The sequence below is a fragment of the Narcine bancroftii genome, unplaced genomic scaffold, assembly GCF_036971445.1.
Source record: "Narcine bancroftii isolate sNarBan1 unplaced genomic scaffold, sNarBan1.hap1 Scaffold_105, whole genome shotgun sequence".
Classification (NCBI taxonomy): Eukaryota; Metazoa; Chordata; class Chondrichthyes; order Torpediniformes; family Narcinidae; genus Narcine; species Narcine bancroftii.
The window spans coordinates 555,147-580,725 of NW_027211821.1; the positions used below are offsets into that span (position 1 = coordinate 555,147).

At 47.9% G+C, this 25,579-nt stretch overlaps 2 long non-coding RNA genes across 4 annotated transcripts; both read right to left on the reverse strand.

Annotated features, from left to right (window-relative positions):
- Positions 1–3,392: 3,392 nt before the first annotated feature.
- Positions 3,393–25,464, reverse strand: LOC138750198 (uncharacterized). 2 transcript variants are annotated; one of them, XR_011349150.1, is made up of 4 exons: positions 25,384–25,464; positions 25,141–25,281; positions 16,956–17,036; positions 3,393–3,858 (listed from the first exon to the last, which is right to left on the reverse strand). It is a non-coding gene; the product is annotated as an uncharacterized lncRNA (long non-coding RNA). The 2 variants fall into 2 exon arrangements; XR_011349149.1 differs by lacking the exon at positions 3,393–3,858 and adding an exon at positions 13,335–13,422.
- Positions 7,146–9,401, reverse strand: LOC138750199 (uncharacterized). Of its 2 annotated transcripts, none has more exons than XR_011349151.1 (3): positions 9,259–9,401; positions 7,965–8,154; positions 7,146–7,314 (listed from the first exon to the last, which is right to left on the reverse strand). It is a non-coding gene; the product is annotated as an uncharacterized lncRNA (long non-coding RNA). The 2 variants fall into 2 exon arrangements; XR_011349152.1 differs by having other exon boundaries at positions 7,302–7,362.
- Positions 25,465–25,579: the final 115 nt, after the last annotated feature.

Here is a 25,579-nt window from a genome sequence, read left to right on the forward strand (position 1 = left end):
TTATGTGACTAATATGATGATAGATGTGAAGTTAGTTGATATTTGGTGAAGGTTTATCTCTATAGAGAAAGTTTTATTTTTCATCTTTTTTTTTCTCATGCTACAATTTTTTTAAAGAATTGATTATTGTTTAAGAATTTTTGATAGACAATATTACTAATTTTACTAATTTTTTATATTACGTTTGAGTTAATAATATGTTTCATCTTAACTCCATTAAATATATGCATTTAAGTTTGATTTAAATATGTTTTTTTAAGTCTGATATCTTAGTATTAATTACTTTTCTTTTTGTTAGTATTTTAATCGGTTATGTTTTTGTTTTTTTTTGTAAGTGGGTTTTTTTCTCACATATATTATTAACTTTATTAATTCTTCACTCTTTATTTTGGGGGGAAGGGGGGGTTGGACTAATTTAAGTTGGGTTTTTAATGTGTAATAATTATTGGGGAGGGTATAGTTTATTTAGATCACTCATACTGTATTGTAATTTTATTATTTTGTTCTTAATTTTTTAAATGTAATTCTATATGTTATTCATGTTATAAAATCTTAAATAAAGTTTAAAAACAAAAAAATGATGTCAGCCACTACCGGTATGAATTGGTGATAAAAATTAATCGTACCAGTGAATTCTTGCAGTCCCTTCATTATGTGGGGTTTGAGGAAGCACTTAACAAACTCTACCTTTTCAAGCAGGGTTTAGTTCCGTGCCTGTTGATTTGACCCCCAAGGAAGTCGAACGTTTCCAACCTGAACTAGCACTTAGCAAGGTTTATATAGTAAGTCCAAATTCCCGCAGCCAGGCGCACAGTCACATTAGACGGTCTCTGTTTAGCTTCATTGCCACCACTTTGACATCTTGTGGTTACTGCCACCCTCTGCTGTTGGAGAATATCCTCCTTGGTCTCAGCCCCTCAATGTAACTAAGAACCCCTAAAATGCCCCTAATGTTTTGGCCTTCATCACTACTCCTGGCAAGGCATTCTTGACACCCACAACTCTGGGTAAAAGAAAATACCCCTGATATCTCCCCTAAATCTTCCTCCCTTTGCTTTAGACAGATGTCTTCTAGTGTTTGCTACTCCCATCTGGGTTTCAGGCAAACTGAAGGACATCTTTCACCGAGTTTCTGGTTTTCCAGCAGTTCTGGATGTCTGTCTCTGGATGCTCTGCTCCGTGGACCACCCCGCAGTATCCCATCAAGTCCTGGAGTCTCTGTGTCAGCAATGCTCTGCTGACCACTGCCTGACAGACTTGTGGTCAAAAGTGTTTGTCTATGAAACCGTTCCCAGGAAGGTAAAGGGGCAAAGTCCTGCTGACTGGAACATTGTGCAGCACCAGGGCCAGGCCAATCTTTTGCAACACCTGAGCCAGGTAGAACCTCAGCACATAGCAGCATTTGATGCCCTTGAACTTTGGTTGCAAGCACAGCCACACACAATTATGGCCATGCTGGTTACACCCTTGTCCCCATTGATTGACGATGTACACGGTCCTTCTCCAGACTCTATCCATTTTGGACCCCCACATGAATAGGAAATTTGTTTTGGGAATTGACAGGGTGGTGGTGTGGGGATGGGCCAAACCTGGCCCACGTGCAGCAGGACCGAAAGTTCCTTGCACATTGCACCTGATAATCAGGTTTTACCCGAATGACAGAGATGGGTATCTGTGTGGTTCTCCCTGTCTCCTGGACCTGGGGGTCTTTGTACTGCTCCCCATCTCCTTAAGTTGGTGCTTTGTTCTCCACCACCCCCACAAGAAATCCAAGACCCCTGGATGGAGGGCAGAGGCGCAGAGAGATCAGTGAGAACACGGGTAGTTTCAACAGGGTGGGGTCCATCCAGGCGCCTGATTACAGGAGGAACCAAGTGGGAAGGAGGATGCAGGGCATTCGATAGCAGGACATTGCGAGAGAGTGGATTCCTCGAACTCTTGAGGGGAGAAGGAGCTGGTCGATCCATCGGTTTAGGTGGGGCAGGGTATAGACATGGCAGCTGACTGGAATTGTCAGCGGGTTACTGAGACCTGGGAAAGGAGGGGAAGGAGGGTGCAGTAGTGTTCTGAGAGTGCTGAGGGAGAGGCAACATGGGTGCCACCTCAAGGCAACGGTCCCCTGATTGTTTGCAGGGATGGGCTCTGTAAATAGACTCATAGATATCCAGCACAGAGCATCTTTGTCGCCCTGCCATCAGGAAGGAGATATGGAGGAATAAAAGCAGAGCAGCCAGGGAGGGAAATAGCTTCTTCCCACAGGCCGTGCGATTGACAAGGCAACATGAGCTGGATGGGAGCTAAGAATGAAAAGGGTGAGAGGAATATGGACTGATTACAACAGCTCAGCTAGCAGGAGAGAGGGGCTGAAGGGCCTGTTTCTGTTTTGTCTATCTGGACCAGCCTTTTGAGTTCAAGCTTTAAAAAACCTAATCATTTTTAAATTTAATATCAACGGTACAGAATGAATCAAGAGACAAGATGTCTGTCCAGCAGCAAGCGTCGAAGGCACTTCCTGAAACGGAGGCTCTGAAACCACAGGGAGGTTCTGGATGGAAAGAGGCCCAGCTTCTTCTGGAAGGAGGAGAGGAGAGGCAGGGGAAATGTGGGGGAAGGGAAGGGGAGGGGAGGGGCGGGGCTAGGGATGCCGTCCACCGTTCACCTCCCCTTTCCTCTACCCCGTTCCCCTCCCCTTTCCACTGCCCGTTCCCCTCCCACATCCCCTCCCCCCTTCCCTTCCCCAGTTCCCGTCCCCCGCTCGCCTCCCCCATTCCCCTCCCCCTTCCCTTCCTCCTACTCCTAACCCTAACCCCTAACAAAATCCTAAACCTAACCTTAACACTACCGATACCCCCTACCACCACTCCACATCCCCTAACTCTACCCCCACCCCGTCCACTAACCCTAACTTTATCCCTACGCCTATGCCGCCCCCTAACCCCAACCCTAATGCTACCCACCATCCCCTAACCCCAAACCTCACTCCTCCTCTACCCCCTGCTCCTACTCCCTTCCCCTATACCTAACACAAGCCCACTTCCCTGAACTATAAACCTAACCATAAACCAAGATATAGCCCTACCCCATGTCTCCTAACACTAACCCTAACTCTACCCAACTTCCCCAACCCTAAAGTAAACCCTACCCCTATCCCTTACAACCTACCCCCTTCCCCTAACCATACCTCCTACCCCTTCCCCATACCCGCACCCCCTACAACTACCCCCTTCCCCTAACCCTACCTACTACCCCTTCCCCATACCCGCACCCCCTACCACTACCCCTACCCTATCCCTTACAACCTACCCACTTCCCCTAACCCTACCTCCTACCCCTTCCCCATCCCCGCACTCCCTACCACTACCCCCTACCCTACCCCTTACCACAACCCCTACCCTTACCCCCTTCCACTACCCCCTTTCTCCTACCCCCTTCCCCTCCCCCTCCTTCCCCTAGGTTAGGGGTAGGAAGGGGAAAGGGAAGGGGGAGGGGAAGGGGAGGAGGAGAAGGGGAGGGGAAGGGGGAGGGTTAGGGCAGGGGATGGGGGAGGGGAAGGGGAGGGGGAAAGGGGAAGGGAAGGGCGGAGGGGAAGGGGGAGGTGAAGAGTGGAGGGCTGGGGTTAGGGCATAGGTGTGAGGGCAGGGGAAGGGGAAGGTGAGCGGGAGGGGGTTGGGATGGAGGAGGGGTAGAGGAGAAGAGGGGAAGTGGGTGAAGGGACATGGAAGAGGCAGGGAATGGGGTTGGCAGGGCCAGAGGGAGAAGGGGAGGGGTTCAGGCCATCATGATGTTGTCCGTCCTCTGTTCAGCTGGGATGCGAGGTTCTTCTGGACTCGTGTCTTGTCTCTAAGATCGCTCCTTCTCCTGGGAAGAGAAATACGAGTGATAGAGATACTATCTCTGAGGCCTGATCACAATGACTTTGGAGGGTCCCAACTCTTCCCCCATAATCCCCCCTACCCCTGAACACTGGAACCTTTCCCCTTCCTCTGCTTTACCTGAGAAAGTGTGTTTTGGCGAAAACCACGATCTCTCTCTTCAGAGCTCAGAGCAACATGTGTCCATCAGGCAACACCCTGGTTCTCCACGATATGGCAGCAAGTTGCTAGACAATCATGGATGGATCAGTCGAGACCGTTCAGCTGATCCAGCTGAACCTACCCCACAACAATGTTACCCTCCCCTCCCTCACACCAGTACCCTCCATTTTTCTTTAATTCCTGTCCATATTAAAATCCTTTTCATGCCTTTTTTGGTCCAGCCTCCGCTAGTACCCCGACAATGCATTCCAGCCACCCACTACATTCTGTGTGAATAAAATGTACCCCTCACGTCTTGCATAAATTTCCCTCAGCTAACCTTATTTAGACGTCCTCTGGTATTCTCGACCCAGGAATGCACACAATATTCCATGTGTGGTCTGACGAGAATTTTATACATCTGCAACGATACCTCTCGGTTTTTGAACTCAATCCCCTGACTCCTGAAGGCCAGCACACAATACACAATCTTAAACTCCCTCTCAATTTGCACAGCAACCTTGAGTGATATATGGAGCAGGATCTAAATATTTCTCTGTCCTGCACACTGTTCATAATCCTGCCATTAACCAAGTGCTCTGCCCACACATTCTTGTAATCCGCATTCAATAAAGATATTGGTCTATATGAAGCTACTTTTAATGGGTCTCCAACCTTCTTTGGAATAACTGTTATTCGTGCCCTTGAAAATTACTCTGGAAATAAACCTGGACCAGTTGCTTATTTAAGTACATCTGATTTACAGGATTGAACTCCATCTGTCACTTCTCTGCAAAATGGATGACCTATGACAACCTTCTACACTGTCTACAACATCTCTACCTCTGTGTCATCCCCTGACGTACCCACCCTTCCACTCCCATCATCATTCATAAAAATCACAAAGAGCAGGGGTCCCAGAGCAGATCCCTTTGGAGCGCCACTAGTCATTGTTCCATCTACTACTACCCTCTGTTTTCTGCAGACAAGCCAATTCTGAATCCACACAGCCAAGGCTCCATGGTTCCCATGCCTCCGGACATTCTGAATGAGGTCACCGTGGGGACCTTGTCAAGCACCTTACTAAAATCCTCGTGCAGCACAACAGACCTTGACCTTCATCTATTTCCTTTGACACCTCCTCGAAAAACTCAATTTGACTCGTGAAGCAGGACCTGCTCCTCACAAAACTATCCATGAGTTTGCCCACCATGTTTGGGCATTGCCCTCGGCCCCAGAATCTGCAGACTTCCTGGCCAGTTCCTCCCTTACCCCTTCCCAGAGCTTCCGCATCCATTAGAACATCAAGCATTGCTGCCCAGTACAGGCCCTTTGGCCCATAAAGGCTGTACTGACCTTTGTAAATGTTCTCCACAACCTTTACCTGTACCACACCCATAGGAACATAGGAAGTGGGAACAGGAGTAGGACAAAAATGGCCTATCGAGCCTGCTCTGCCATTCAATATGATCAAGGCTGATCTAATTTATGACCTAACTCGACCTACCCTGCCTTCTCGCCATATCCCCAAATTCCTCTATCATGTAAAAATTCTGTTCCCTCACATCCACATGCTCGTCTTAGAGACTTTTATATGTACCTATTCTACCAACCGCTATCACTTTCACCGGTGACGCATTCAAAGCTCTCACAACTCTCTGCATAAAAAAAAGTCTCCCCTCACCTGAAGCGGATGCTCTCTGAGATTTGCACCTGACACTTTAGGAAAGGTTTCTGGCTGTTCATTCCATCTAAGCCCCCCACAATCTTATTTAGAAAAAGTTATTAAGCTGTGGAAGGGGCAAGTTGGGAGAGGGAGGAGGGGAGAGAGCTGGTGGGGGAGGGGTGAGAGCTGGTGGGGAGGGGACAAGGCCGTGTTGGGGAGAGGGATCAGGACCGCGTTGAGGTGGTGAACGGACAGACATGGGTGGATCTACCTGCCGAAATAAAGGAGCAATAAGAAGGCCATCTCGGGATCTACCAGCATCTTCTGGGGCTTGATGTCTCAATGGAAAACCCCCTGAGGATGGAAGTAGGCCATGCTCTGCTACAGCTGGTACATGACTCATGAAGCAGGACCTGCTCCTCACAAAACTGGCAACACAACGATATAACATGACCCACTCTGCCTCCACACTTGCCGGGTCTATATCCTGAGGGTAAGGGGAGGTGGGTGAAGGGCCCCTCCCTGCCAATCAACATCCATCCTCATCATCCTCTCCACCCCTCTCCCCTCACTACCCTTTCTCTCCTCACCAATACCCATTGAGACCCTCATGCACCCTTCATCGATATCCAGTCCCCAGCGAGACTCAGCCAGTAAACTCCTTCATATCCTCCAACCCCACCATCCAAGCTTGCCCCAGTGGACAACTTGACCACCCAGATCCACAACCACCTTGATGTAGATCATGGGAATGGGCTGCTTGGCCTTGTTGAAGTGCTGGGCCATGCAGTGAACCGCCTCGGGAACATAGTCCAGACCCAGATTCAAATAAACCTCCTCTTTCTCTTGGACACAACACAAATATGTAAGCTGGATTTACCCTCCAACACCAAGTGCCTCTCCCAACTGGAGTGCCAGCCCCTCCTGCTCTCTGTAGGCCTGATGCCCCCACTGCTCAACACAACATTGCATGAATCCAAGGGCTCAGCGAGCAGAGCGTCAACAGGCCGTAGTGGACCCGTCCGCTGCCCCATCATTCGGCTTCTGGTGAGAATGCACAAAATGTGCAGCTCTGACCGCCCTCCCTCGTGAGGCAAGGATTCACCGGGAGAGAAAAACCATTGACGTTTCGAGATGAGAAATGTTTGCAGCCGGGTGTTGGCTGGGGTCGAACATGTGGAGGCTGAGTTGTTGGGACGATTCAGAGCAGGCGTTGATTTGGAAGGGCACCAAAAGGTTCTGGGGAAGTGAGTTATGTGGGAAAATACATTCGTGAAATGAATTGGGGAAACAGACTGGAGGGGCTGAGTGGCCGAATTTGGCGACCTTGTCTTGTGGTCTTGGCTGCTGCTGTCTGGAGTTGAAATGGCAAGAGGTCATGAGTTAATGGGTGAAGAGCAGGGCAGCCAGCGTCAAGGAGTCGGCACTGGTCAGAGGGGCAGGATGGAGGCAACAGAGAGACTGCAGCGAGACAGATCGATTGAAGGAATGGGGAAGGTAGCAGCAAATGATATGCATCAGAGTGAGGGTGGGGTGGTTGCAGGTGGATCTTACCTTGACTACAGAGGAGTAGAAGTTGAGAAGAGGGACGATGATGGTGTGATCCAACTTTCGCACGATCTGCAGTTTGCGGTTCTATGGCGAGAGAGGAACATCAGCAAGGCTGGGCGATGGGTCGGCGACCTGAGGGGCGACTTGTCCAAGTTGAGGGGGGAGGCGGGGAGGAGATTCGTCAAGAGGTCAGAGGTGGGGAACTCCAAGGGAGGCCGAAGTGGGGGACTTTTCGAGAGTCAGTTGGGGGGACTTTTCGTGTCGCTGGAGTGGGGACTCGTCAGGGGGTTCATTGAAGTATCATTTCAGTTTTTATGATTGTTTTCCCAGCTTCTACTAAACAATTAATTTGCAGAAAATCTCTGATATTTGCCAGGTGTGTGTGTGTGTGTGTGTGTGTGTGTGTGTGTGTGTGTGTGTGTGTGTGTGTGTGTGTGTGTGTGTGTGTGTGTGTGTGTGTGTGTTTGTGTGTGTGTGTGTGTGTGTGTGGGGTTGTGTGTGGGGAGGGGGGGTGCTGTTGTGGGTTTGTGTGACTTTCTCTGTTTCCAAACCCCATGGCCTCTGTCAGATGCTCCTCTTTCCACCCACCCTTCAAAAATGTGTTTGGGGTGTTTGTCAATTGGGTGTAATGGTGTGAAACGGGCTCATGTGTCGCAAGGGCCTGTGAACGTGCTGTAGGCCTAAAGTTAAATATCAGGGTGTTCCATTTCCACACAACTGCTCCTCCCCCTCACCTTGAATCTCTTGTCCTGCAAGATCTTCTTGATGGCAATCAGCTCTCCGGAGTCCACCAGCCTTGCCTGGTACACCACACTGAAAGATCCATTGTCGATGATTTTATCATCTGTGCAGGACACCACCTTGGGGACGTTGGGTCCATGACCCGGTGTGGCCACCTCTGTTGTGACCTTATTGCCATGTCCTCTGGGGAAGAAGCAGCAGCATTTACACACCCAGAGGGTACACAACAGGTCATTTATCCCAACCCAGCCTTGCTGTCCAAGTTAGTCTCTACCCCTCCCTCTAACTCCCTTCCAACGTTCTCCTAAATGTCAGAATTGATCTTTTGTTGGTTCGTTCCAGCCTTTCAGTAGAAATATTGCCACCCCAGGTCCCTCTTTGATCACTCTCCTCAGACTGAGGCCAGTTCTGCAGCTGTTCACTTTGTTTACAACCCTCCCTCCATGGGAGCACGTCCCTGGGAGATGAAGCACTCTGAACCCCACCACGGGTTTAGCAGAAGCCCTCCACATTCCCAGAAGCTCAGCAACACCGTGATCTTCCATGATGCAAGCGAGACCTCGTCGCCTGAGGGAGCAGGTGGTGCGGAGAGAGCCCCACTCTTCACCGCTCAACTCTGTTGGGTCCGCCGCAGCAGAAACACTTTCTAGCACCTTGATCCAGGTCCACTGGGGGAAAGAATCCTATCCCGGTTGGGGGGGTGTGGGGGTGTATGCAAGGGTGGAAGGGATCTTGTAACCCGGGGGGGGCGGGGGGGGTGGGTGGAGGAGCGGTCCTGTCTCTCAGTGGACAGATCCCATTCCAGGTGGAGGGGGAGCTCTGTCCCATTTCTGTTGAAAGGTCTACTTTCCATCCCCCTCGCAACTTCTCTTCTCCCTCAGACACATCACACTCTCCCCTGCCTCGATTCCTCTACCACACTCTCATCCACCACCCAACACCACCCCCATGGTTTCCCCAGTGCCTTCCGTCCCCTCGCACCCCATCCCCCCAGCTCAACCCTATGTCCCCTACCTCTGATCCAATCTCCCTTGACATTAGCCTGTGGTGCAACCCCATTCCTTGGTTCTCCCCTCCACTCCTACAGACCCCATCCCTGTATTCCCTCACATGCCATTGTTCTCCCCTCCCCAGTCCCCTCCAGCTGCCTCATAAAGTGCCCTGCACTCAGGATGGGGAGAGGGGATTAAATGCAGCCTCCATTCTCTCCGCCCACACTGGGTGAAGGATGGTGCCAGAGGAGGCTCTGTCCCAGTCGGGGAGCCTGTAACAGGCTCTTTATCTCACCCATGGGTGCAGGGTGCATTTAAACACAACCCTGTTGATCAGAGGGTCCCTGGGATGAGACTGCGTCCTACTCCGACATGGGTGCCAGAATCCCCTTCCAGGAGAGGCATCTTTCTCTTGTTGCTGTGCCATGACACGACTCAGCTATTGCTGCCCCATGCAGTGACATCATCGCCCCCTCTGTGTCATCATCTCCCCCCTCTGTGACACCTCCCCTCTCTGTGACACCACTAGTGTAATGGGCAGGGACATCAAACCATTTAAATCCTCCTCAATTTCCCCAAGCAAGGGGAGAATAATTCAGCTGGTCTAAATTACTCGTTGTTATCTATTCTAACTCCTAGACATTTGATTCCATTTTGCCGCCACATTTGTTGACTATTTTCTTGACATTGGCTCTAATCCCCCTTCCTAAGTGACATGATTTTGCACATATCCCAAAAGAACTTATACCCAGAGATCTCCCCATAGTCCTCCAGGGTGGAGCACAACTTGGGCAATGAGTGTATCCGGTCTGTCAGATATATCAGAACAACTTCTGCAAATAAATTGATTTCATGCTCTTCCTGGCCTGTTCTGAAACCTTTAATGCCTGAATCCTGGCAAATGGCCTCGGCTAATCGCTCCATGGCCAGTACAAACTCACTCACTGGGGGTGTGGGGGGGGGGGGAGTCTGACCTTGATTGGCATGCCTGTTGGCTACCTCTGTCCCTCTCATCTCGACATCAGTGGCTCAGGTTGGGGGAGTCTGTACTGCCTCCTGCAGTGCACAGCAGCGCTGCTGGACCACCTTTATCTCCTTATTTTCCTGGGCCCTCTCCAAATCTTTCCTTTCTATGATCTCACATTGGTTTCTCAGGAGAAACACTGGCAGCCAAAAGGCACCCTCTGATTCCCCTTAGATTTTGGGAACCCCGACTTCTTGAAGTGGGACAACACGTGGTGACCTATTTTCTCAAGATGTGGATCCAGGAGCTTGGACCAGTCTACCAGTTTGCCGTGGTCCGCCAGCATGCTTGCCAAGCTCCCGAACCCTGCACTCTCATCTGTCCACCCGCAGATCTTGTTCTCCCTGCCTGCACTCGATTTCCTGCCCCGATTCCAAAGCATCTCCACTGCAGCTGTGTTCAGTCGGAACTCGAAGGACCCTGCTCACTGCACCAATTATTATGTGTGTGAAACTGATTCGAGGGGTCCCAAGGGTGGCGAATTTGAACACAGTTGTCTTTTATTGACACATGTAGTGAAGTCGCACGAGGAGTAAAAGACACACACAGACACAAACTCGCCGGATTAATCGATACACTTGCAACCACTCATGGATAGAAAACTTGACAATCAACTTGTCACGTACGATACCTTGAACAGGTCATTCATTCACTCATTGATCTTGGATGCCTGTGGGTGGTAGGGGATATGCAGGTGGCCCCAAATACTTGGCATCACCACCCATTGCTGGTCAGACGTTACCCGATAGGGTATTCCACATATCGAGCACGCTTAAATGGTGCTTAGTCGGCCCACTGGCAGGACATCCGAGTATGTGCTGACCATCATGAGAACATATCACTTTTTATTTTGGCAGGGGAGAGGCCTGATATGGTCAATTTATCAGACTTGGTCAGCTCTCGAACCCCAGCGAATGTGGCCCTTGGTTTTAATTGCTGACAAATAGGGCATTTGGCCATCACAGTTCTTGCAACATCATGAGATCCCCAGATCCTCTGTCCATCATAGTGCCCCCATATGCCCACATTTATGATGCACCAATGCTGCCAAGGCTCCAGGGTCTCTCTGCTTGGGGAAAATAGTGGCAGAGCATATTTGAGCAGCTCAGTCCACAGTGGCATTGCGTCAGCTTCAGCGGTTTTCCTGGAGGTGTGTCCATCCACGTGGTGGACCCTGACTATTCTTTTGTTGTTCCACCTCTCAGAAGATCTGCCAGTGCTGTTGTCCTCAGAGCAGGCAGCCATGCATCTGCCTCCCTGTCTCCTGCCGCCGACCCATCCACACTGACGTGCTGTTTGGCACAGCCCAGAAATCCTGTTGCACTGATCGGAAAAGAGGCTCCTGGGCCCGCCTGGTTGTCCCTTTTCGGATCAGTGCCACAGCTGCCAGCTTGGACAGTTGGCTCTCCCCTCCACCTCACCCTCTTGTGTCAGTACTTTATCTGTGGTGGGCTGGAGCGCTCCCACCTTACACCGCTGTTTTTCGCACCTCCATCAGCCCGAGCCGTCAGTAAACCAAGCTTTTTCCTGCTGTCCAGCATCGAGGGTGTTGAACGGTTTGCCCCAGGCCATGGTGCCAAGCTCTTCTCGGGGTCATTCAAGTGGGAGGCTGTCACTTTCGGACAGGACATGATCTGTTCTTGCAAGTGGCTCAGCCCTTCGGGCCCGGCCTCTGTGCGGTCTGCCATGTACCACTTCTTCGGTCCGCTGTGAGTGGCATCCGCAGATTGAACCCATCACATGTTGGGAGGTGTGGCTGGAGTGTGACTGTCTCTGCTGCCATCTGGTTCTCTGTGGTAAGCAGGCGACCATCTGACACTCAGATGGGGAGTCGCGGGAGGCAGCTTCCAGGAGGGAATTGAACCAGAAGCTGTGTGGGACTCGGCGACCTTGCCTCTTTTGCTCAAGGCTCCACTAGACCATTGTCTTCATTGCAGAGACAAGTCATTCAAAGGGTCTTCCAGTTTTGAGGGGTTGGGGGGTGCTTGTGGTCAGTGGCAGTGGTGTTCAACAGCGTGTTTTACCATTTAAGAAGCCATTTGTTGTTCAGGTCATCAATGAAGCGGAGAGTTTTTTTTTTCTGGGCAACATTGTACAGTAGATGGAGGGACAGGGTGAGATGGGGAAAATGTTGGCACCAGTAACCCAAAACACACACTAAACTTTGTGCCTCAACTTGTTGGTGGGCACCGCAATGAGGATTTTGCTTTGAGCAACCATTGATATTTTTCTGCTGCCTGGATGCTCAGGAAAAAGACTGTTGGACTAGGACCCTGGACCTTTTCCAGGTGGTGCCTCCCTGGTGCCAGTGTCTGGGGTGTTGCTGCTGGTGTCCAAGACATCCTAAAATGGGACAGAGGTTGTTGCACATGGAGATACCAATGACATAGGGAGGAAGAGGGAAGAGTTCCTGAAAAGTGGGTCCAGGGCATTTGGTGAGAGCTGAAAAGAAATAGCTTGAAGGGACTCATGTTGGGATGACTGTCTGGGCCATGCGACAGTGAGAGCAGGAACAGAATGAGGTGGAGGATGAAGGCGTGTCCTGAAGGTGCGGGTGAAGAGCTCCTTGAGGGCATCCTATTTGCCTTGCTCGGGAGGCTGATGTCGGAAGTCGATGAGCCTTGCTGCCATGTCCTGATGAGCAAGAACATCATGGAGGAGTAATGGATGTCATCAGCGGTGATCTCTTGGAGGTGGAACTGGTCCTTGGCCTGTTTGAACCCCACGTGTGGCTGCGACATCCAGAACATTGACAGCTTCAACCAAACCATCTGAAGAGCCGCCTGGACCGTGATCTTCACGTCCAACTGAAGGGCTGGGTCCTGCTGAGGTCACCACTGTAGCAGACACTTCTGTTGAAGAGAGAAGTGGGAGGGGGTAGCATATTGTGGATGGGGGTGGGGGGTGGTTTCTTTATTCTTTCTTTTATAGATGCCACACATTAGATGAGCATTATTATTAATTGTGTGAATTTGTTGTGGTTTTAAGTTTATAAATATTTTTTTAAAATGATTGGCAGGACCACGAGTGGCAGATAGGATCATGGGGACTCTCTCCCCCCAACCCACCCACCCCAAATATCAATGGGATAAACCGGGTTCATTGTCAACGTCGTCGAGGATCCCTTCCACCTGCCCACAGCATTTGGCAGCTCTTCTCATCAGGAAAGAGGTCGAGGAATATCGGAGCCAGTAGCACCAGGCCCCGAAACAGATTCTTCCTGCGAGCAGTGAGAATGGAGAATGATGGATGACCGGCTCAGACAAAGACTCCAAGACTCTGCTATTGATTCAACAGAATTTATTTATTTTTTGGGAGGGACTGCACGTGTATCATTTGTCTCTCTGTGCGTAGGTCCGGTTGTGTGTTTGCAGAGGTTTCCACCATGAACACAGTTTCCTCGGGTTCAATTTGAACGGGTACAGAGGAGCTTTCCTGGATTGGAGAATGTATCTCATGAAACAAAGTTGACTGAGTTCGGGCTTTTCTCTTTTTCACCCCAAAATTAACTTTATTCTAAAATTATTGACCAAGAGGACAACTGTTCCATGTCTTTTCTCATCCTCGTGTTGCATGCCTGTATTCCCTTCACTGCACATGTTCTCTGTTTAACATCATTCCACCCCTTTGACACCTTGTGGTTACTCCCTGCACTCTGTGGTTGAAGGGGTTCCCTTTAGTCTCCGCCCCTCAAGACCCGGAGGATTAGAGTCCTTCCCCACAGCGCCCTCGTGTTGGCTGCGCCAAGCCTCAGTGCATCTCTCAGCAACCTGGAATAGGCCGGTGGGCAGCGTTCCCTCACCCACATCTCCATGTGCTAAAAGACCAGCAGGTTAACGTCGAACAGTTATGCCCTTCGGACCTCGATGTTGCGCTGACCTATCAATTCCAAGCAAAATAAAAACTAGACCCTTCCTCCTTTATAACCCTCCATTCTTGCAATGGAGGGGGTGCAGAGACAATTCACCAGGCTGATACCTGGAATGGCAGGAATGACTTATGAGGAAAGATTGCGCAAATTGGGATTATACTCCCTGGAGTTTAGAAGATTGAGAGGGGATCTCATAGAGACATATAAAATTCTGGCAGTACTGGACAGAATGGATGCAGATGGGATGTTTCCAAGGATGGGAAAATCCAGAACCCGGGGCCATGGTTTGAGGATAATAGGCAAACCATTTAGGATGGAGATGAGGAGGAATTTCTTTACCCAGAGAGTGGTGAATCTGTAGAATTCATTGCCACAGAGGGCAGTAGAGGCAGGTTCATTAAATATGTTTAAGAGGGAATTAGATATATTTCTTCAGTATAAGGGTATTAAAGGTTACGGAGAGAAGGTGGGGATGGGGTACTGAAATTTAAGATCAGCCATGATCTCGTTGAATGGCGGAGCAGGCTCGAAGGGTCGAATGACCTACTCCAGCTCCTATCTTCTATGTTTCCTTCATTCATGTGTCCAAGAAGCCCTTAAATGCCCTAATATTTCAGCCTTCATCACCACTCCTGGCAAGTCATTCCTGGCACCCACAACTCTGTGTAAAAACAAGTACCCCTGATATTGCCCCTAAACCTTCCTCCCTTTGCTTTGGGCTTCTAGTGTTTGCTTCTCTTATCTGGGTTTCAGGCAGACCAAAGGGCATCTTTCACTGAGATTCTGGTCTTCCAGCAGTTCTGCATGTCTGTCTCTGGATCCTCCGCTCAGGGGACCACCCCGCAGTATCTCATCAAGTCCTAGTCTCTGTGTCAGCAGGAATTCCTTGCTGATCACTGCCTGATGGCCCTGTGGTCAATAGTGTTTGTCTATGCAACCATTCCCATGAAGGTGATGGGGCAAAGTCCTGCTGACTAGGACATTGTGTGGCATCAGGGCCAGACCAATCTTTCACAACACCTGAGCCAGGTAGAACCTCAGCACATAGCAGCTTTTGGTGCCCTTGCACTTTGTTTCCAAGCACAGCCATACACAATAGCCATGCTGGTTAGGGTTATTCCCCCATTGATTGACGATGTACATGGTCCTCCAGACTCTATCCATTTTGGACCCCTACATGAATAGGAAATGTGTTTTGGGAATTGACAGGGTGGAGGTGTGGGGCTGGGCCACACCTGCCTCACGTGCAGCAGTACCAAGAGCTCCTTGCACCTGATGACCGGGTTCTACCAGTTTGACAGAGTTGGGCATCTCTGTGGTTCTCCCTGTCTCCTGGAACTGGGGGTCTCCTTACAGCTCCCCATCTCCTTGAGTTGGTACTTTGTTCTCCACCATCACCACAAGACAACCAAGACCCCTGGATGGAGGGCAGAGGCGCAGAGAGATCAGTGAGAATACGGGTAGTTTCAACAGGGTGGGGTCCATCCTGATGCCTGATAACAGGAGGAAACCAATGGGGAAGGAGGATGCAGGGCATTCGATAGCAGGTGGGGCAGGGTGTAGACATTGCAGCTGACTGGAATTGTCAGGGGGATATTGAGACCTGGGAGAGGAGGGGAAGGAGGGTGCAATTGTGTTCTGACGAGAGAGTGCTGAGGGAGAGGCAACATGGGTGGAACCTCAAGGCAAGGGACCCCTGAATTTTTTGCAGGGATGGGCTCTGTAAATAGACTCCCAGATATCCAGCAAAGAGCATCTTTGTCCCCCTGCCATCAGGAAGGAGATATGGAGGAATAAAAGTAGAGAAGCCAGGGAGGGAAATAGCTTCTTCCCACAGGCCGTGAGATTGACAAGGCAACATGAGCTTGATGGGAGCTAAGAATGAAAAGGTGGAGAGGAATATGGACTGATTACAACAGCACAGCCAGCAGGAGAGTGGGGCCGAAGGGCCTGTTTCTGTGTTGTCATTCTGGACCAGCCTTTTGAGTTCAAGCTCTAAAAGACCAAACCATTTTTAAATTTAATATCAACGGTATAGAATGAATCAAGGGACAAGATGTCTGTCCAGCGGCAAGCGTCGAAGGCACTTCCTGAAACAGAGGCTCTGAAACTACAGGGAGGTTCTGGCCGGAATGAGGTCCCGCTTCCTCTGGAAGGAGGAGAGGAGGCAGGGATAATATGGGGTAAGGGGTGCCTTCCTACATTCACCTCCCATTTCCTCTACACCGTACACCTCTTCATTTCCCTGCCCATTCCCCTCCCTCATCACCTCTCCATTTCCTGTGCCCCGCTCGCCGCCCACGCTCCCCTCCCCAACTTAACCCTAACCCCTAACAAACCCTAACCTTAACGTTAACACTACCGATACCCTTAAACACTACACCACATCCCCAACCCTAACTCTTATTTCCACCCTCTCCTCTAACCCTATCCCTATGCTGTCCCCTAAACCCAACCTAATCTTACCCACCTTCCCCTAACCCCAACTCACACCTCACCTCTACCTCCTACTCCTACCCCCTTCCCCTAAACTTATCACAAGCCCACTTCCCCGAACTCTAAACCTAACCCTAAACCTCGACCTAACCCGATCCCACATCTCCTAACCCTAAACCTAACTTTACCTCTACCCGTCCCTGACCCTTATCTTAAATCTACCCACTTTCCCCAACCCTAAGCTAAACCCTACCCCTATCCTCTACACCTACCCCCTTCCCCTAACCCTACCCCATACCCGCACCCCCTACCACTACCCCATTACCTACCCCTACCCTCTCACTACCCCCCTTTCTCCTACCCCCTTCCCCTATCCCTCCTTCCCCTGTTAGGGGTAGGAAGGGAAGGGGAGGGGAAGGGGAGGAGGGGAAGGGTAGGAGGCGAAGGGGAGGGGGAAAGGAGAGGGGAAGGGGAGGTGAAGGGAGGAGGGCTAAGTTTCGGGCATAGGTGTGAGGGTAGGTGAAGGGGAAGGTGAGTGGGAGGGGATTGGAATGGAGGAGAGGTAGGGGAGAAATGGGAGGGGAAGTGGGTGAAGGGATATGGAAGAGGTGGGGAATGGAGTTGGCAGGGCCAGAGGGAGAAGGGGAGGGGTTCAGGCTACCATGATGTTGTCCATCCTCTGTTCAGCTGGGATGCAATGTTCTTCTGCACTCGTGTCTTGTCTCTGAGATTGCTCCTTCTCCTGGGAAGAGAAATATGAGTGATAGAGATACCGTCTCCGAGGCCTGATCACGATGACTTTGGAGGGCCCCAACTCTTCCCCCATCACCCCCCTCCCTACCCCTGCACACTAGGATCTTTCCCATTCCTCTGCTTTACCTGAGGAAGTGTGTTTTGGAGAAAAGCACGATCTATCTCTGCAGAGCTCAGAGCCACGTGTCTCCATCAGGCAACACCCTGGTTCACCATGACATGGCAGCAAGATGTTGGACAAATCGTGGATGGATCAGTCGAGTCCCTTCAGCTGACCCATCTGAACCTACCCCACAACAATATTACTCTTCCCTCCCTCTCACCAGTACCTTCTGTTTTTCTTTTATTCCTGTCCCTATATTAAAATCTTTTTTGTGTCTTTTTTGGATGAGCCTCCAGTACCACCCCTGGCAATGTATTCCAGCCACCCACTACATTCTGTGTGAATAAAATATCCCCCTCACATCTTGTGTAAAGTTTCCTCATCTCACCTTATTTAGATGTCCACTGGTATTTTTGCCCCAGGAATGCACACAATATTCCAAGTGTGGTCTGACGAGAATTTTGTACATCTGCAGCGTTACCTCTCAGTTCTTGAACTCAATCCCCTGACTCCTGAAGGCCAGCACACAATACACCATCTTAAACTCCCTCTCAATTTGCACAGCAACTTTGAGCGATTTATGGCGCAGGATCTAAATATATCTCAGTCCTGCACACTGTTCATAATCCTGCCATTAACCAAGTGCTCTGCCCTCACGTTCTTGTAATCCGTATTCAATAAAGATATTGGTCTATATGAAGCTAATTTTAATGCGTCTCCAACCTACTTTGGAATAACTTTTATTCATGCCCTTGAAAATGACTCTGGAAATTAACCTGTACCAGTTGCTTGTTTAAGTACATCTGTATTTACAGGATTCAACTCCATCTGTCACTTCTCTGCAAACTGGATGACATATGACAACCTTCTACACTGTCTACAACATCTCTACCTCTGTGTCATCCCCTGACATACCCACCCTTCCACTCCCATCATCATTCATAAAAATCACAAAGAGCAGGGGTCCCAGAGCAGATCCATTTGGAGAGCCACTAGTCATTGTTCCATCTACTACTACCCTCTGTTTACTGCAGACAAGCCAATTCTGAATCCACACAGCCAAGGCTCCATGGATCCCATGCCTCCCGACATTCTGAATGAGGCCACCATGACGACCTCGTCAAGCACCTTACTAAAATCCACGTGCAGCACATACAGACCTTGACCTTCATCTATTTCCTTTGACACCTCCTCGAAATACTCAATTTGACTCGTGATGCAGGACCTGCTCCTCACAAAACTATCCATGAGTTTCCCCAGCATGTTTGTGCATTGCCCTCAGACCCAGAATCTGCAGACTTCCTGGCCAGTCCCTCCCTTACCCCTTCCCAGAGCTTCCGCATCCATTACAACATTAAGCATTGCTGCCCAGTACTGCCCAGTACAGACCTTTGTAAACGTTCTCCACAACCAACTAACCCTTACCCGTACTACACCCATAACTATGGGTGGATTAAATATCCAATTAACTTCTTTCTGAAGTAACGCATCAGGAATTTGATGTTGATTCCAATTTTGAATAACTTTTCATAATTCTCGTTCAGCTCCTTTAAAGTTAGATCCATTATCAGAACATAATTCTTTTACTTGACCAGGTCTAGGAATAAAACGCCAAAGAACATTAATAAAAGAGTCTGTATCAAGCAATGACGCTACTTCAATATGAATTGCTCTCATAGTCAAACAAGTGAAAATAACTCCATATCATTTTTCAACACTTCGTCCGCACTTTACTTGCAAAGGACCAAAATAATCAACTTCCACGGATGTAAATGGGAATTCATCAGGTGAAACTCTGTCATGTGGTAAATCTGCCATTTGTTGTTGTCCAGGTTTTCATTCTCTCTGTTAGTCACAAAGAGATGAAACCTCATGATTTCATTATTAATATATTTAAGCACTGATGTTCTATCAGTCCAAAACACAGGATCTGCGGACTCCATCTGTAATTCTCTTCTTAACATAGCGTCCATTTTGCTCGCCATAATAGCAGCAGTTAATTCCATTCAAGGTCTGGTGACTGACTTTAATGGAGCCACTCTGGCTTTTCCCATTACAAATCCACCATCTACTCGCACTTGGGTTATTTCACATGACTCAGTAACTGACAGGATCAAAACCACCTTCACTTACATCAGAAAAATGGTGTAACTGAGCAAATGTGGCCACTCCAAAGTCTGTTGACGTCAAAACTTCCAAGTATTTGAAGACGCTCAATCTAATTTTTCCAATCTTGTGCAATGGATTCTGGATTAGTTTCATCCCATCCAAATTTTCTTCTGCACAAAACTGGTATTTGGCCGGGCTGATCATTAGGTTGAATTCGGCCAGTCGGGAGAAGAGGGTGTGCAGGTGAGACTTGTGTTGTGCCCAGTCTCTGCTAGCGACAAGAATGTCATCCAGATAAATGAACACGAAATTCAAATCCCTGCGCACCGTATCCATGAGGTGCATTATGTCTGGGCGGTGTTCTTGAGCCTGAAAGGCATGCATAAAAATTCGAACATGCCGAAGGGGGAGATGATGGACGTTTTGGGGATGTCATCTGGGTGCAATGGGATTTGATGGTACACGCACACCTGATCGACCTTGGAGAATACTCTCACACCATGCAGATTGGCCATAAAGTCCTGAATGTGAGGGATGGGGTAACGGTCAGGTACTGTCGTGTCATTAAACCGTCGATAATCTCCGCAGGGGCGCCAGCCATCGGAGGCTTTTGGGACCAGGTGAAGCGGCGAGTCCCAAGGACTGTCGGAGGGACGAATGATCCCCAGTTCCTGCAGATGCGAGAACTTCTCTTTCGCTATCTGGAGCTTATCTGGTGGGTTTAACAGTAATGTACGATAAACTGTATCAGACACTGTGACACCAGGTTCACAGTTGGGAGAATTTTGAACGGTGATATACAGTAGACGTTGGCAGATTTAGTGACACCAAGTTTTCAGTAGTGAGAAGGTTTAACAGTAATGCATGATAAGCTGTGGTAGATACTGTGATACCAGGTTCACAGTTGGAAGAAGTTTTTACGGTGATGTAATATTAACTGTGGCAGATAAAGTGACACCAGGTTCACATTGGTGCAAAGTTTATGGTGATGTACGGAAGACTGATGCAGATATGGTGACACCACATTCACAACGAGGAGAAAGAATATCAGTGATGTGCAATAAACTGTGGAATATACTGTGACTCCAAGTTTACAGTGGGGAGGTTGAACTGTGATGTACGATAAATGGTGGAAAAAACAGTGATGAATGGGTCAACTTGGGGAGAATGTTTAACGGTGATGTACAGTCGACGACTTTGGCAGATACTGTGACACTGTGTTCACAGTACTGAGAAGGTTTAACAGATATGTATGGTAGAATAAGGCAGATTCTGTGACTCCAGGTTTACAGTGGTGAGAAGGTTTAAAAATGATGTACAATAAACTGGCAGATACTGATACTTGGTTCACAGTGGGGAGGAGGTTAATGGTGATGTACAGGAGACTATGTAGATACGTTGATACTGGGCTCAGAGTGGGAAAAAAAGCTTTATGGGAAACTGAGGCAGTTACTGTGACACCAGGTTCATAGTGGGGAAAATGTTTGACAGAGCTGTACGATAACCTTTGGCGAATAAAGGGACACCAGCTTCATATTGGGGAGAATTTTTAATGATGATGTACACTAAACTGTGGCAGATACAGTAACACCAGGCTCACATTGATGAGAAGGTTTACTGGTGATGTACGGTAGACTGCCAGGCTCTATAACACCAAGTTCACAGTAGTGAGAAGGTATAATAGTGATGTACGATAAACTGTGGCAGATACAGTAAAACCGGTTTCACAATGGGGAGAAGGTTTAATGGTGATGTGTGGTAAACTTAGGCTGATACTTTAACACCAATTTAACAGGGTGAGAAGGTTTAACGTTGATTAACGGTAGACTGAGACAGAAACTGAGAGACAGCATTCACAGTAATGTGAAGGTTTAACAGTGATTTACTATAAACTGTGTCAGATACTGTGACAAGATGGCGCAGAGGGTAGACGTGTGGTTCCACCCTTCCGCAGTTAGACTATTAAATGCTCGATTTTAAAAGTTGTAAAAGTGATTAAAAATACTGTTTATAGACTTTGGAATAGTGGAGGATCGAAATGGCTGCAAATGTGAAAAAATCGAAAACTCAGTTACAGAAGAAATTACCTTACAAAAGTGTTGAAGAACTGAGGCCAAGTTCAAGTTGAAGTAACAGAGTTGTCGACTGGAGTCCCCAAGCCTCAGAGGACTCCTGCCCGGCTAAGTATTTCGTCGGCGCTAGCTTAGCGATGAGTTCAGCGGTTTTGACTCGTGCACTCGTGAACACAGGCGTGAGGGCGAGCCAGCTGAACGAGGACAGGCACGTGAGCCTGCAGCATTGCCTGGTGGTCAGGAGAGGTACAGTGTAGCATCAGATGACGCACCTGCGCAGTCGGTGGCCCTACCGGGCATGTGCAGTGCGTCAAGGGTCCACAAACCTTTGGAGAAGGTGTGGGCTGCGGGGGAGCCTGAGCGACGGTGAACTGACGAGGTCGCTCACTGTTGAGGTAGGCATGCTGTTGTTGGGTATCCAGACCTGCAGCCGCACTGGAAGAGGACCTACTGCTTTGGAACAAGAAGAGACCTCAACTTCATTAGAATTTGAAGAACTGGGGACTGCGGCAAAAGAAGGTCAGCCTCAAAGGCAGGTGATGGATCCTGGACTGGATTCTGTGTTTCCAATTCTGGAAGGGATTGCTCAACTCATGGAAGATATGGCAAATATGTCAATGCAGATGACTCATCAGATGACTCAAGGATTTTCGAAATGAAAACTAAAATGAACACTGTGTGTGAAGAAATAACTTTTATGAAGCAAGATATTAATGTAGTTAAGAGTGATGTTACGAGATGGACACGATCAGTGGATACTGTGCAAGATCATTTTAAAAAGATTGAGGAGGCTTTCTTGAATGCAAGAGTCAAGTGGAGCGTAATAGAGAAAAAATGGAAATAGTGGAAGATCCTTTTGTAGATTGGGGGATTCAGAAGAAGGAATTATTGAAGAAGTTTGACTCATTAGAAAACCAATGTCGTAGAAATAATGTTAAGATAGTAGGTCTTCCGGAAGATATGGAAGGTTCGGATCCGGTGAAGGTTTTGAAGAAATGGATCCCAGAAGTGAAGGGCAGGTAATTCGTTCCAGATGGACTGGAATTAGATCGAGTGAACAGAGCGTTTCCAGGCCAATTACCACGAGCAGTTTTGATTCGCTGTTTTAAATAACAAGACAGAGAGGTGATACTCCGATTGGTGGTGCAGAAAACATGGCAAAATCAGACTCCACTGATGGTTCAAAATAATAGGGGTTTTTTAATGCAGATCTGAGTCAAGAAATTATCAGAAGAGACCGAGAATTTAATTCAGCCTAAGAAGTATTGTGGCGAAAGGGATATAAATTTGCTTTTCGTTATGCAGCAGTATTGAAAGATTTTTATGGGAATTTTCAATCTCAGTTTTTTGAGAATGACCATGATGCTTTAATATTTGCTAATTCATTGCCAGATGTACGAGGAAATGGGTGATCGTCACCATTGTCACCAAAGGGAAGGGTCAATGGGAATGGAAATGGGAAGATTGGAAAATATGGAAAGAATGGGAAAAAAGTTGAATGGATGCAAAGTCTTCTCGATATTGACGATCCGGAACAATCATTGGGACTGGAATCACTGGGTTGAATGTTTTTGTTTCAGGACTTTGTGAAAGTCTGACTGGGGGTGGGTGACACTGAGTCCTTTAGTCTCCTGCTACTTGTGGACTTTACCACACCCAGATTTTTAGGGGGCTACTACTTTTGAGTATCTTGTTTTGGGATTGATGTTTCTCTTTTTTTTGGAATTTTTAAAATAGGTGGGATTCGAATACAGTGAGACTTAGAAGGGGAGTATTATTTTATAGTAGGATTCACATTTGTGAGAAGGTTTTACAGTGATATAATATGAACTGTGTCAGATACTGTGACACTAGGTTCACAGAGCGAGAAGGTTTAACAGTGATGTATGGTATGTTGAGGTAGATAATTTGACACCAGGGGTAAAGTGGGGATCAGGTTTAACGGTGATGTACTGTAGACTGAGGCAGATACTGTGACACCAGATTCACATGAGAATAACGTTTAATGATGATGTGCGGTATGTTGAGGTAGATAAAGTGATACCAGGTGCACAATGGGGATAATGTTTAATGGTGATGTATGGTAGACTGAGGCAGATACAGTGACACCAGGTTCACAGTGGGGAGGAGGTTTAATGGTGATATACGGGAGACTGAAGCAGAACTGTGCCACCAGGTTCACAGTTGGAGAAGGTTCAACAATGAGGTAGGGTAGACTGAGACAGTTATTGTGACACTGGGTTCACAGAAGTGAGGAAGTTGAAAAGTAATGTCCGATAAACTGTATCAGATACAGTGACACCCATTCACAGATGTGTAAAGGTTTAACGATGATGTATGGTAGACTGATAAGAGATACTGAGACAATGGGTTCACAACATTAACACAGTTTAACAGTCATGTACAATTAACTGTGTGAGATACTGCGACACCAGGTTCAGAGTGGGGAGATGTTTTAACGGTAAAGTACAGTTGATGTTGGCATATACTGTGACGCTGAGTTCAGGGCAGTAAGAAGGCTTAATGGTGATGTGCGTTAAACTGAGGCAGATACTTTAACACCAGGTTCACAGGAGGAAAAGGTTTAATGTTTATGAACGGTAGACTGAGGCAGAAAATGTGAGATGGATTCCACAGTAGTAAGAAGGTTTAACAGTGATTTACTTTAAACTATGTCAGATACTGTGACATCATGTTCACATTGGGGAGAATGTTTAACAGTGATGTACGGTAAATTGAGATGGATATCGTGACACCGGGTGAACAGTGGGGAAGAGGTTTATCAGTGATGTACGATAGACTGAGATCAATCCCGTGACACCAAGTTCACAGTAGTGAGAAGGTTTAACGGTGATGTACGGTAGACTGAGGCAGATACTGTGACACCAGGTTCACTTTGGGGAGAAGGTTTAACGGTGATATACTGTAAATTGAGATATATACCGTGACACCAGGTTCACAGTGGGGAGAAGGTTTAACGGTGATGGACGGTAGACTAAGGCAGATTCTATTACACCAGGTTCACAGGGGGGGGAGAAGGTTTAACGGTGATATACTGTAAATTGGGATATACACCGTGACACCAGGTTCACAGTGGGGAGAAGGTTTAATGGTTATGGACTGTACACTGAGGCAGATTCTATTACACCAGGGTCACAGAGGGGAGAAAGTTTAACATTGATGTACGATTAACAGTGTCAGATACTTTGACATCAGGTTCATATTGGGGTGGCAGGCAAAGTGACACCAGATTCACAGTGGAGAGAGGTTTAATGCTGATGTATGGACGACTGAGATCATTACTGTGACATTGGCTTCACAGCAGTGAGAAGGTTTAACAGTAATGTACAATACACTGTGTCAGGTACTGTGACACCAGGTTCACAGTGGGGAGAATGTTTAATGAGATGTATGATAAACTGTGGCAGATTCTGTGACAACAAGTTCACAGTGCGGAGAATGTTTAATGGTGATGTACAGTAGACTGGGACAGATATATTGATGCTGGATTCACTGTAGTCAGAAGGTTTAACAGTGATGTACAATAAACTCTGACCTATACTGTGACATCAGGTTCATATTGGGGAGAAGGTTCAACAGTGATGTACGGTAGAGGGAGGCAGATACTGTGACACCAGGCTCATTGTATTGTTCATTTATCTAATTTATATGCTCCATTTTTTTGTGGCAACTTCCAAACATTCCATAAACTTCTATTCTAATCAGATTTTGTTCATTTAAATAGGTCACCACTAAAATTCCAAATTGTTTGGTCTCTTAAGTACGCTGCACAAAATTAAATTCTTTACCTGGGTTTGGTTCAACGGCATTTCAGTCTGCTTCATTATTTTTTCAGCCCCTCGTTTTGTGCTTTCTGCTTTGCCCAGCCGATTCGCCAAATGGGCATCCAACTCTGTCTTCTCAGCTTGACGCAACGTCTCCTCTGTAAACTTAAGCAAACCAAGAAGACTGAAGTTAAAATTTTCACATTGGCATTTTCAAACACAAAAATGACGCTGTGAGTTGCAATTTCACATCAAAATCCCACTTACTAAACTTGCAAACAACTGAATCGCATCCAACAGCTGGAAAATTGCAAGAGAGCTGCTTGGTTAAAGCAAAAATTCCACCCAGTCACCCCATTAAAGGCCTCCAAGTTAAAAACAGATAGCAACCTGAAAGTTAAGTACAAAGATCTGTATCAGGAATATTAACGGGCTTTTTTAAAAAAATCATTTCCACTATTGA